Source organism: Gorilla gorilla, chromosome 18, assembly GCF_029281585.2.
Source record: "Gorilla gorilla gorilla isolate KB3781 chromosome 18, NHGRI_mGorGor1-v2.1_pri, whole genome shotgun sequence".
Classification (NCBI taxonomy): Eukaryota; Metazoa; Chordata; class Mammalia; order Primates; family Hominidae; genus Gorilla; species Gorilla gorilla.
In genome coordinates this window covers 123,143,535-123,158,649 of record NC_073242.2, presented here as the reverse complement: position 1 = coordinate 123,158,649, position 15,115 = coordinate 123,143,535, and positions in this window count along the sequence as shown.

Here is a 15,115-nt window from a genome sequence, read left to right as displayed (position 1 = left end):
TATCTGTATTAAGATGGAAATATCTACACCGCCATCTATATAAACATGGAAATATCTACACCGCCATCTGTATGAACATGGAAATATCTACAGTGCAATTTCTATAAAGATGGAAATATCTACACCGCAATCTGTTTAAACATGGAAATATCTACACCTCTATCTGTATTAAGATGGAAATATCTACACTGCCATCTCTATAAAGATGGAAATATCTACACCGCCATCTGTATGAACATGGAAATATCTACACCGCTATCTGTATATACATGGAAATATCTACACCGCAATCTCTATAAACATGGAAATATCAAAACTGCTACTTGTAAAACAGGGAAATATCTACACCGCTATCTCAATAAACATTGAAATATCTACACTGCAATCTTAATAAACATTGAAATACCTGCACTGCTATTTGTATAAACATGGAAATATCTACAACGCTATCTCTATAAACATGGAAATAACTACACCGCTATCTCTATAAACGTGGAAATATCTACACTGCCAACTGTATGAACATGGAAATATCTACAACGCCATCTGTATGAACATTGAAATATCTACACCGCTATCTGTATAAACATGGAAATATCTACACCGCTATCAGTATGTACATGGAAATATCTACACCGCTATCTCTATCGCCATGGAAATATCTACAGCGCTTTCTCTATAAACATGGAAATACCTACACCGCCATCTGTATCGACATGAAAATATCTACACCGCCATCTGCATAAACATGGAAATATCTACACCGCTATCTGTATTCAGATGGAAATATCTACACCGCCATCTATATAAACATGGAAATATCTACACCACCATCTGTATGAATCTGGAAATATCTACAGCACAATCTCTATAAAGATGGAAATATCTACACCGCCATCTGTTTAAACATGGAAATATCTACACCTCTATCTGTATTAAGATGGAAATAACTACACTGCCATCTCTATAAAGATGGAAATACCTACAACGCCATCCCTATGAACATGGAAATATCTACACCGCCATCTGTATGAACATGGAAATATGTACACCGCTACCTATATAAACATGGAAATATCAGCACCGCTATCTCTATGAACATGGAAATATATACACCGCTATCTGTATGAACATGGAAATATCTACACCGCTATCTGTATGAACATGGAAGTATCTGAAAAGCTATCTGAATGAACATGGAAATATCTACACCGCTATTTGTTTGAACATGTAAATATCTACACCGCTATCTGCATGAAAATGGAAATATCTACAAAGCTATCTGCATATACATGGAAATATCTACACAGCTATCTCTATACACATGGAAATAACTACACCGCTATATCTATAAACATGGAAATATCTACACCGCCATCTGTATGTACATGGAAATATCTGCACCGCCATCTGTATGAACATATAAATATCTACACCGCCATCTGTATTAAGAAGGAAGTATCTAAACCGCTATGTGTATAAACATGGAAATATCTACACCGCTGCCTGTATAAACATGGAAATATCAGCACCGCTATCTGTATGAACATGGAAATACCTACACCGCTATCTGTATGAACACGGAAATAGCTACACCGTTATCTGTATGAACATGGAAATAGCTACACCACTATCTGTATGAACATGGAAATATCTGCACCGCTATCTGAATGAACATGGATATATCTACACAGCCATCTGGATGAACATGGAAATATCTACACCGCTATCTGTATGAACATTGAAATATCTACACCGCTATCTGTATGAACATGGAAATATCTACACCACTATCTGTATGAACATGGATATATCTACACAGCCATCTGGATGAACATGGAAATATCTACACCGCCATCTGTATTAAGATGGAGATTTCTACACGGCTATCTGTATAAACATGGAAATATCTACACCGCTATCTGTATAAACATGGAAATATCTACACCGCTATCTTTATAAACATGGAAATATCTACACCACTACCTGTATAAACATGGAAATATCAGCACCGCTATCTGTATGAACATGGAAATATCTACACCGCTATCTGCATGAAAATGGAAATATCTACACAGCTATCTGCATACACATGGAAATATCTACACAGCTATCTCTTAACACATGGAAATAAGTACTCCGCTATATCTTTAAACATGGAAATGTCTACACCGCCATCTGTATGAACATGGAAATATCTGCACCACCATCTGTATGGACATATAAATATCTACACCGCCATCTGTATTAAGAAGGAACTATCTAAACCGCTATCTGTATGAACATTGAAATATCTACACCGCTATCTGTATGAACATGGAAATATCTACACCGCTATCTGTGTAAACATGCATACATCTTCACCGCTATCTGTATAAACATGGAAATATCTACAACGCTATCTGTATGAACATGGATATATCTACACAGCCCTCTGGATGAACATGGAAATATCCACACGACTATCTGCATGAACATGGAAATATCTACACCGCTATCTGTGTGAACATGCATTCATGTTCACCGCAATCAGTATAAACATGGAAATATCTACACCGCTATCTGTATGAACATGGATATATCTACACAGCCCTCTGGATGAACATGGAAATATCTACACCGCTATCTTTATGTACATGGATATATCTACACAGCCCTCTGGATAAACATGGAAATATCCACACCGCTATCTGTGTAAACATGCATACATCTTCACCGCTATCTGTATAAACATGGAAATATCTACACAGCTACCAGTATAAACATGGAAATATCAGCACTGCTATCTGTATGAACATGGAAATATCTACACCGCTATCTGTATGAACATGGAAATATCTACACAGCTATCTGTATGAACATGGAAATATCTACAAAGCTATCTGAATGAACATGGAAATATCTACACCGCTATCTCTTTGAACATGTAAATATCTACACCGCTATCTGCATGAAAATGGAAATATCTACAAAGCTATCTGCATATACATGGAAATATCTACACAGCTATCTCTTTACACATGGAAATAACTACACCGCTATATCTATAAACAGGGAAATATCTACACCGCCATGTGTATGAACATGGAAATATCAGCACCGCCATCTGTATGAACATATAAATATCTACTCCGCCATCTGAATTTAGAAGGAAATATCTAAACCGCTATCTGTATAAACATGGAAATATCTACACCGCTGCCTGTATAAACATGGAAATATCAGCACCGCTATCTGTATGAACATGGAAATATCTACACCGCTATCTGTATCAACATGGAAATATCTACACGGCTATCTGTATGAACATGGAAATAGCTACACCGTTATCTGTATGAATATGGAAATAGCTACACCGCTATCTGTATGAACATGGAAATATCTACACCGCTATCTGTATGAACATGGATATATCTACACAGCCATATGGATGAACATGGAAATATCTACACCGCTATCTGTATGAACATGGAAATATCTACACCGCTATCTGTATGAACATGGATATATCAACACAGCCATCTGGATGAACATGGAAATATCAGCACCGCTATCTGTGTAAACATGCATAGACCTTCACCGCTATCTGTATAAACATGGAAATATCTACACCGCTATCTGTATGAACTTGGAAATATCTACACCGCTATCTGTATGAACATGGAAATATCTACACCGCTATCTGTTTGAACATGGAAATATCTACACCTCTATCTGTATGAACATGGAAATATCTACACCGCTATCTGTTTGAACATGGAAATATCTACACCGCTATCTGCATGAAAATGGAAATACCTACACTGCTATCTGTTTGAACATATAAATATCTACACCGCCATCTGTATGAACATGGAAATATCTACACCGCTATCTGTTTGAACATGGAAATATCTACACCGCTATCTGTATGAACATGGAAATATCTACACCGCTATCTGTTTGAACATATAAATATCTACACCGCCATCTGTATTAAGATGGAGATATCTACACTGCTATCTGTATAAACATGGAAATAACTACACCGCCACCTGTACGAATATATAAATATCTACACCGCCATCTGTATTAAGAATGAAATATCTAAACCGCTATCTGTATAAACATGGAAATATCTACACCGCTGCCTGTATAAACATGGAAATATCAGCACCACTATCTGTATGAACATGGAAATATCTACATCGCTATCTGTATGAACATGGAAATATCTACACCGCTATCTGTATGAACATGGAAATATCTACAACGCTATCTGCATGAAAATGGAAATATCTACACTGCTATCTGCATATACATGGAAATATCTACACAGCTATCTCTTTACACATGGAAATAACTACACCGCTATCTGTATGAATATGGAAATATCTACACCGCCATCTGTATGAACATGGAAATATCTGCACCGCCATCTGTATGAACATATAAATATGTGCACCGCCATCTGTATTAAGATGGAGATATCTACACCGCTATATGTATAAACATGGAATTATCTACACCGCTATCTGTATAAACATGGAAATATCTACACCGCTATCGGTATAAACATGGAAATATCAGCACTGCTCTCTGTATGAACATGGAAATATCAGCCCCTCTATCTGTATGAACATGGAAGTATCTACACCGCTATCACTATGAACATGGAAATATCTACACCGCTATCAGTTTGAACATGGAAATATCTAAACCGCTATCTGAATGAAAATGGAAATAACTGCACCGCCATCTGTATGAACATATAAATATCTACACCGCCATCTGTATTAAGATGGAGATATCTACACCGCTATCTGAATAAACATGGAAATATCTACACGGCTATCTGTATAAAAATGGAAATATCAGCACCGCTATCTGTATGAACACGGAAATATCAGCCCCTCTATCTGTATGAACATGGAGATATCTACACCGCCATCTGTATGAACATGGATATATCTACACAGCCATCTGGATGAACATGGAAATATCTACACCGCTATCTGTATGAATATGGAAATAGCTACACCGCTATCTGTATGAACATGGAAATATCTACACCGCTATCTGTATGAACATGGAAATATCTACACCGCTATGTGTATAAACATGGAAATTTCTACACCGCTACCTGTATAAACATGGAAATATCAGCACCGCTATCTATAGGAACATGGAAATATCTACACCGCTATCGGTACGAACATGGAAATATCTACACCGCTATCTGTATGAACATGGAAATAGCTACACCACTATCTGTATGAACATGGAAATATCTACACCACTATCTGTATGAACATGGAAATATCTACACCGCTATCTGTATGAACATGGATATATCTACACAGCCATCTGGATGAACATGGAAATAACTACACCGCTATCTGTATGAAAATGGAAATATCTACACCGCTATCTGTGTAAACATGCATACATCTTCACCGCTATCTGTATAAACATGGAAATATCTACACCGCTATCTGTATGAACATGGAAATAGCTACACCGCTATCTGTATGAACATGGAAATATCTTCACCGCTATCTGTATGAACATGGATATATCTCCACAGCCATCTGGATGAACATGGAAATACCTACACCGCTATCTGTGTAAACATGCATACATCTTCACCGCTATCTGTATAAACATGGAAATATCTACACCGCTATCTGTATGAACATGGAAATATCTGCACCGCTATCTGTATGAACATGGAAATATCTACACCGCTATCTGTTTGAACATGGAAATATCCACACCGCTATCTGCATGAAAATGGAAATATCTACACTGCTATCTGCATATACATGGAAATATCTGCACAGCTATCTCTTTACACATGGAAATAACTACACCGCTATCTGTATGAACATGGAAATATCTACACCGCCATCTGTATGAACATGGAAATATCTGCACCGCCATCTGTACGAACATATAAATATCTACACCGCCATCTGTATTAAGATGGAGATATCTACACCGCTATCTGTGTAAATATGGAAATATCTACACCGCTATCTGTATAAACATGGAAATATCTACACCGCTATCTGTATAAAGATGGAAATACCTACACCGCTACCTGTATAAACATGGAAATATCAGCACCGCTATCTGTATGAATATGGAAATATCTACACCGCTATCTGTATGAACATGGAAATATCTACACCGCCATCTGTATGAACATGGAAATATCTGCACCGCCATCTGTATGAACTTATAAATATCTACACCGCCATCTGTATTAAGATGGAGATATCTACACCGCTATCTGAATAAACATGGAAATATCTAAACCGCTATCTGTATAAACATGGAAATATCAGCACCGCTATCTTTATGAACATGGAAATATCAGCCCCTCTATCTGTATGAACATGGAGATATCCACACCGCCATCTGTATGAACATGGATATATCTACACAGCCATCTGGATGAACATGGAAATATCTTCACCGCTATCTGTATGAACAGGGAAATAGCTACACCGCTCTCTATATGAACATGGAAATATCTACACCGCTATCTGTATGAACATGGAAATATCTACACCGCTATCTGTATGAACATGGAAATATCTACACCGCTATCTGTATGAACATGGAAATATCTTCACCGCCATCTGTACGAACATGGATATATCTACAGAGCCATCTGGATGAACATGGAAATATCTACACCGCCATCTGTATGAACATATAAATATATACACCGCCATCTGTATTAAGATGGAGATATCTACACCGCTATCTGTATAAACCTGGAAATATCTACACCGCTATCTGTATAAACATGGAAATATCTACACCGCTATCTGTATAAACATGGAAATTTCTACACCGCTACCTGTATAAACATGGAAATATCAGCATCGCTATCTGTAGGAACATGGAAATATCTACACCGCTATCTGTACGAACAAGGAAATATCTACAGCGCTATCTATTTGAACATGGAAATAGCTACACCGCTATCTGTATGAACATGGAAATACCTACACCACTATCTGTATGAACATGGAAATATCTATACCGCTATCTGTATGAACATGGATATATCTACACAGCCATCTGGATGAACATGGAAATATCTATACCGCTATCTGTATGAAAATGGAAATATCTACACCGCAATCTGTGTAAACGTGCATACATCTTCACCGCTATCTGTACAAACATGGAAATATCTACACCGCTATCTGTATGAACATGGAAATAGCTAAACCGCTATCTGTATGAACATGGAAATATCTACAACGATATCTGTATGAACATGGATATATCTACACAGCCCTCTGGATGAACATGGAAATATCCACACCGCTATCTGTGTAAACGTGCATACATCTTCACCGCTATCTGTATAAACATGGAAATATCTACACCGCTACCTGTATGAACATGGAAATATCAGCACCGCTATCTGTATGAACATGGAAATATCTACACCGCTATCTGTATGAACATGGAAATATCTACACCGCTATCTGTATGAACATGGATATGTCTACACAGCCCTCTGGATGAACATGGAAATATCCACACCGCTATCTGTGTAAACATGCATACATCTTCACCGCCATCTGTATAAACATGGAAATATCTACACCGCTATCTGTATGAACATGGAAATATCTACACCACTATCTGTTTGAAGATGGAAATATATACACCGCTATCTGCATGAAAATGGAAATATCTACACAGCTATCTGCAAATAGATGGAAATATCTACACAGCTATCTCTTTACACATGGAAATAACTACACCGCTATCTGAATGAACATGGAAATATCTACACCGCCATCTGTATGAACATGGAAATATCTGCACCGCCATCTGTATGAACATATAAATATCTACACCGCCATCTGTATGAAGATGGAGATATCTACACCGCTATCTGAATAAACATGGAAATATCTACACCGCTATCTGTATAAACATGGAAATATCTACACCACTATCTGTATAAACATGGAAATATCTACACGGCTACCTGAATAAACATGGAAATATCAGCACCGCTGTCTGTATGAACCTGGAAATATCTACACCGCTATCTGTATGAACATGGAAATATCTACACCGCCATCTGTTTGAACATGTAAATATCTACACCGATATCTGCATGAAAATGGAAATATCTACAAAGCTATCTGCATATACATGGAAATATCTACACAGCTATCTCTTTACACATGGAAATAACTACACCGCTATATCTATAAACATGGAAATATCTACACCGCCATCTGTATGAACATGGAAATATCTGCACCGCCATCTGTATGAACATATAAATATCTACACTGCCATCTGTATTAAGAAGGAAATATCTAAACCGCTATCTGTATAAACATGGAAATATCTGCACCGCTGCCTGTATAAACATGGAAATATCTGCACCGCTCTCTGTATGAAAATGGAGATATCTACACCGCTATCTGTATGAACATGGAAAAATCTACACTGCTATCTCTATGAAAATGGAAATAGCTACACCGTTATCTGTATGAACATGGAAATAGCTACACCGCTATCTGTATGAACATGGAAATATCTTCACCGCTATCTGTATGAACATGGATATATCTACACAGCCATCTGGATGAACATGGAAATATCTACACCGCTATCTGTATGAACATGGAAATATCTACACCGCTATCTGTATGAACATGGATATATCTACACAGCCATCTGGTTGAACATGGAAATATCTACAACGCTATCTGTGTAAACATGCATACATCTTCACCACTATATGTATAAACATGGAAATATCTACACCGCTATCTGTATGAACATGGAAATATCTACACCGCTATCTGTATGAACATGGTAATATCTACACCGCTATCTGTTTGAACATGGAAATATCTACACCGCTATCTGTATGAAAATGAAAATATCTACACTGCTATCTGCATATACATTTAAATATCTACACAGCTATCTCTTTACACATGGAAATAACTACACCGATATCTGTATGAACATGGAAATATCTACACTGCCATCTGTATGAACATGGAAATATCTGCACCGCCATCTGTATGAACATATAAATATCTACAGAGCCTTCTGTATTAAGATGGAGATATCTACACTGCTATCTGTATAAACATGGAAATATCTACACCGTCATCTGTATGAACATATAAATATCTACACCGCCATCTGTATTAAGAAAGAAATATCTAAATCGCTATCTGTATAAACATGGAAATATCTACACCGCTGCCTGTATAAACATGGAAATATCAGCACCACTATCTGTATGAACATGGAAACATCTACACAGCAATCTGTATGAACATGGAAATATCTACACCGCTATCTGTATGAACAAGGAAATATCTACAAAGCTATCTGAATGAACATGGAAATATCTACACCGCTATCTGTTTGAACATGTAAATATCTACACCGATATCTGCATGAAAATGGAAATATCTACAAAGCTATCTGCATATACATGGAAATATCTACACAGCTATCTCTTTACACATGGAAATAACTACACCGCTATATCTATAAACATGGAAATATCTACACCGCCATCGTATGAACATGGAAATATCTGCACTGCCATCTGTATGAACATATAAATATCTACACTGCCATCTGTATTAAGTAGGAAATATCTAAACCGCAATCTGTATAAACATGGAAATATCTGCACCGCTGCCTGTATAAACATGGAAATATCTGCACCGCTCTCTGTATGAAAATGGAGATATCTACACCGCTATCTGTATGAACATGGAAATATCTACACTGCTATCTCTATGAACATGGAAATAGCTACACCGTTATCTCTATGAACATGGAAATAGCTACACCGCTATCTGTATGAACATGGAAATATCTACACCGCTATCTGTATGAACATGGATATATCTACACAGCCATCTGGATGAACATGGAAATATCTACACCGCTATCTGTATGAACATGGAAATATCTACACCGCTATCTGTATGAACATGGATATATCTACACAGCCATCTGGATGAACATGGAAATATCTACACCGCTATCTGTGTAAACATGCATACATCTTCACCACTATCTGTATAAACATGGAAATATCTACACCGCTATCTGTATGAACATGGAAATATATACACCGCTTTCTGTATGAACATGGAAATATCTACACCGCTATCTGTTTGAACATGGAAATATCTACACCGCTATCGGTATGAAAATGAAAATAACTACACTGCTATCTGCATATACATTTAAATATCTACACAGCTATCTCTTTACACATGGAAATAACTACACCGATATCTGTATGAACATGGAAATATCTACACCGCCATCTGTATGAACATGGAAATATCTGCACCGCCATCTGTATGAACATATAAATATCTACACCGCCTTCTGTATTAAGATGGAGATATCTACACTGCTATCTGTATAAACATGGAAATATCTACACCGCCATCTGTATGAACATATAAATATCTACACCACCATCTGTATTAAGAAAGAAATATCTAAATCGCTATCTGTATAAACATGGAAATATCTACACCGCTGCCTGTATAAACATGGAAATATCAGCACCACTATCTGTATGAACATGGAAACATCTACACAGCAATCTGTATGAACATGGATATATCTACACAGCCATCTGGATTAACATGGAAATATCTACACCGCTATCTGTATGAACAAGTAAATATCTACACCGCTATCTGTGTAAACATGCATACATCTTCACCACTATCAGTATAAACATGGAAATATCTACACCGCTATCTATATGAACATGCAAATAACTACACCGCTATCTGTATGAACATGGAAATATGTACACCGCTATCTGTATGAACATGGATATATCTACACACCCATCTGGATGAACATGGAAATATCTACACCGCTATCTGTGTAAACATGCATACATCTTCACCGCTATCTGTATAAACATGGAAATATCTACACCGCTATCTGTATGAACATGGAAATATCTACACCGCTATCTGTATGAAAATGAAAATATCTACACTGCTATCTGCATATACATTTAAATATCTACACAGCTATCTCTTTACACGTGGAAATAACTACACCGCTATCTGTATGAACATGGAAATATCTACACCGCAATCTGTATGAACATGGAAATATCTGCACCGCCATCTGTATGAACATATAAATATCTACACCGCCATCTGTATGAAGATGGAGATATCTACACCGCTATCTGAATAAACATGGAAATATCTACACCGCTATCTGTATAAACATGGAAATATCTACAACACTATCTGTATAAACATGGAAATATCTACACCGCTACCTGAATAAACATGGAAATATCAGCACTGCTATCTGTATGAACCTGGAAATATCTACACCGCTATCTGTATGAACATGGAAATATCTACACCGCTATCTGTATGAACAAGGAAATATCTACAACACTATCTGTATGAACATGGAAATATCTACACCGCTATCTGTTTGAACATGGAAATATGTACACCGCTATCTGTATGAACATGGATATATCTACACAGCCATCTGGATGAACATGGAAATATCTACAACACTATCTGTATGAACATGGAAATACCTACACCGCTATCTGTTTGAACATGGAAATATGTACACCGCTATCTGCATGAAAATGGAAATATCTACACTGCTATCTGCATATACATGGAAATATCTACACAGCTATCTCTTTACACATGGAAATAACTACACCGCTATCTGTATGAACATGGAAATATCTACACCGCCATCTGTATGAACATGGAAATATCTGCACCGCCATCTGTATGAACATATAAATATCTACACCGTCATCTGTATTAAGATGGAGATATCTACACTGCTATCAGTATATACATGGAAATATCAACATCGCCATCTGTATGATCATATAAATATCTACACCGCCATCTGTATTAAGAAGGAAATATCTAAACCGCTGTCTGTATAAACATGGAAATATCTAAACCGCTGCCTGTATAAACATGGAAATATCAGCACCACTATCTGTATGAACATGGAAATATCTACACCGCCATCTGTATGAACATGGATATATCTACACAGCCATCTTGATGAACATGGAAATATCTACACCGCTATCTGTATGAAAATGGAAATAACTACACCGCTATCTGTATGAACTTGGAAATATCTACACCGCTATCTGTGGAAACATGCATACATCTTCACCGCTATCTGTATAAAGATGGAAATATCTACACGGCTATCTGTTTGAACATTGAAATATATACACCGCTATCTGCATGAAAATGGAAATATTTACAATGCTATCTGCATATAAATGGAAACATCTACACAGCTATCTCTTTACACATGGAAATAACTACACCGCTATCTGTATGAATATGGAAATAGCTACACCGCCATCTGTATGAACATGGAAATATCTGCACAGCCATCTGTATGAACATATAAATATCTACACCGCCATCTGTATTAAGATGGAGATATCTACACCGCTATCTGTATAAACATGGAAATATCTACACCGCTATCTGTATAAACATGGAAATATCTACACTGCTATCTGTATAAACATGGAAATATCTACACCGCTACCTGTATAAACATGGAAATATCAGCACCGATATCTGTAAAACATGGAAATATCTACACCGCTATCTGTATGAACATGGAAATATCTACACCGCAATCTGTATGAACATGGAAATATCTGCACCGCCATCTGTATGAACATATAAATATCTACACTGCCATCTGTATTAAGATGGAGATATCTACACCGCTATCTGTATAAACGTGGAAATATCTACACCGCTGCCTATATAAACATGGAAATATCAGCACCGCTCTCTGTATGAAAATGGAGATATCTACACCGCTATCTGTATGAACATGGAAATATCTACACTGCTATCTGTATGAACATGGAAATAGCTACACCGTTATCTGTATGAACATGGAAATATCTACACCGCTATCTGTATGAACATGGATATATCTACACAGCCATCTGGATGAACATGGAGATATCTACACCGCTATCTGTATGAACATGGAAATATCTACACTGCTATCTGTATGAACATGGAAATAGCTACACCGTTATCTGTATGAACATGGAAATATCTACACCGCTATCTGTATGAACATGGATATATCTACACAGCCATCTGGATGAACATGGAAATATCTACACCGCTATCTGTATGAACATGGAAATATCTATACCGCTATCTGTATGGACATGGATATATCTACACAGCCATCTGTATGAACATGGAGATATCTACACCACTATCTGTGTAAACATGCATACATCTTCACCACTATCTGTATAAACATGGAAATATCTACACCGCTATCTGTATGAATATGGAAATATCTACACCGCTATCTGTTTTAAAATGGAAATATCTACACCGCTATCTGCATGAAAATGGAAATATCTACACTGCTATCTGTGTATACATTTAAATATCTACACAGCTATCTCTTTACACATGGAAATAACTACACCGCTATCTGTATGAACACGGAAATATCTACACCGCTATCTGTATGAACATGGAAATCACTGTACCGCCATCTTTATGAACATATAAATATCTACACCGCCATCTGTATTAAGATGGAGATATCTACACTGCTATCTGTATAAACATGGAAATATCTACACCGCCATCTGTATGAACATATAAATATCTACACCGCCATCTGTATTAAGAAGGAATTATCTAAACCGCTATCTGTATAAACATGGAAATATCTACACCGCTGCCTGTATAAACATGGAAATATCTGCACCGCTATCTGTATGAACATGGAAATATCTACACCGCAATATGTAGGAGCATGGAAATAGCTACACCACTGCCTGTATAAACATGGAAATATCAGCACCGCTATCTGTAAGAACATGGAAATATCTACACCACTATCTGTATGAACATGGATATATCTACACAGCCATCTAGATGAACATGGAAATATCTACACTGCTATCTGTATGAACATGGAAATATATACACCGCTATCTGTGTAAACATGCATACATCTTCACTGCTATCAGTATAAACATGGAAATATCTACACCGCTATCTGTATGAACATCGAAATAGCTACACCGCTATCTGTATGAACATGGAAATATCTACACCGCTATCTGTATGAACATGGATATATCTACACAGCCATCTGGATGAACATGGAAATATCTACACCGCTATCTGTGTAAACATGCATACATCTTCACCGCTATCTGTATAAACATGGAAATATCTACACCGCTATCTGTATGAACATGGAAATATCTACACCGCTATCTGTATAAACATGGAAATATCTACACCGCTATCTGTATGAACATGGAAATATCTACACCGCTATCTGTATGAACATGGAAATATCTTCACCGCTATCTGTTTGAACATGGAAATATCTACACCGCTATCTGCATGAAAATGGAAATATCTACACTGCTATCTGCATATACATGGAAATATCTACACAGCTATCTCTTTACACATGGAAATTACTACACCGCTATCTGTATGTACATGGAAATATCTACACCGCCACCTGTATGAACATGGAAATATCTGCACCGCCATCTGTATGAACATATAAATATCTACACCGCCATCTGTATTAAGATGGAGATATCTACACCGCTATCTGTATAAACATGGAAATATCTACACCGCTATCTGTATAAACACGGAAATATCTACACCGCTATCTGTATAAGCATGGAAATAACTACACCGCTACCTGTATAAATATGGAAATATCAGCACCGCTATCTGTATGAACATGGAAATATCTACACCGCTATCTGTATGAACATGGAAATACCTACACCGCTATCTGTATGAACATGGATATATCTACACAGCCCTCTGGATGAACATGGAAATATCCACACCGCTATCTGTGTAAACATGCATACATCTTCACCGCTATCTGTATAAACATGGAAATATCTACACCGCTATCTGTATGAACATGGAAATATCTACACCGCTATCTGTTTGAAGATGGAAATATATACACCGCTATCTGCATGAAAATGGAAATATCTACACAGCTATCTGCATATAGA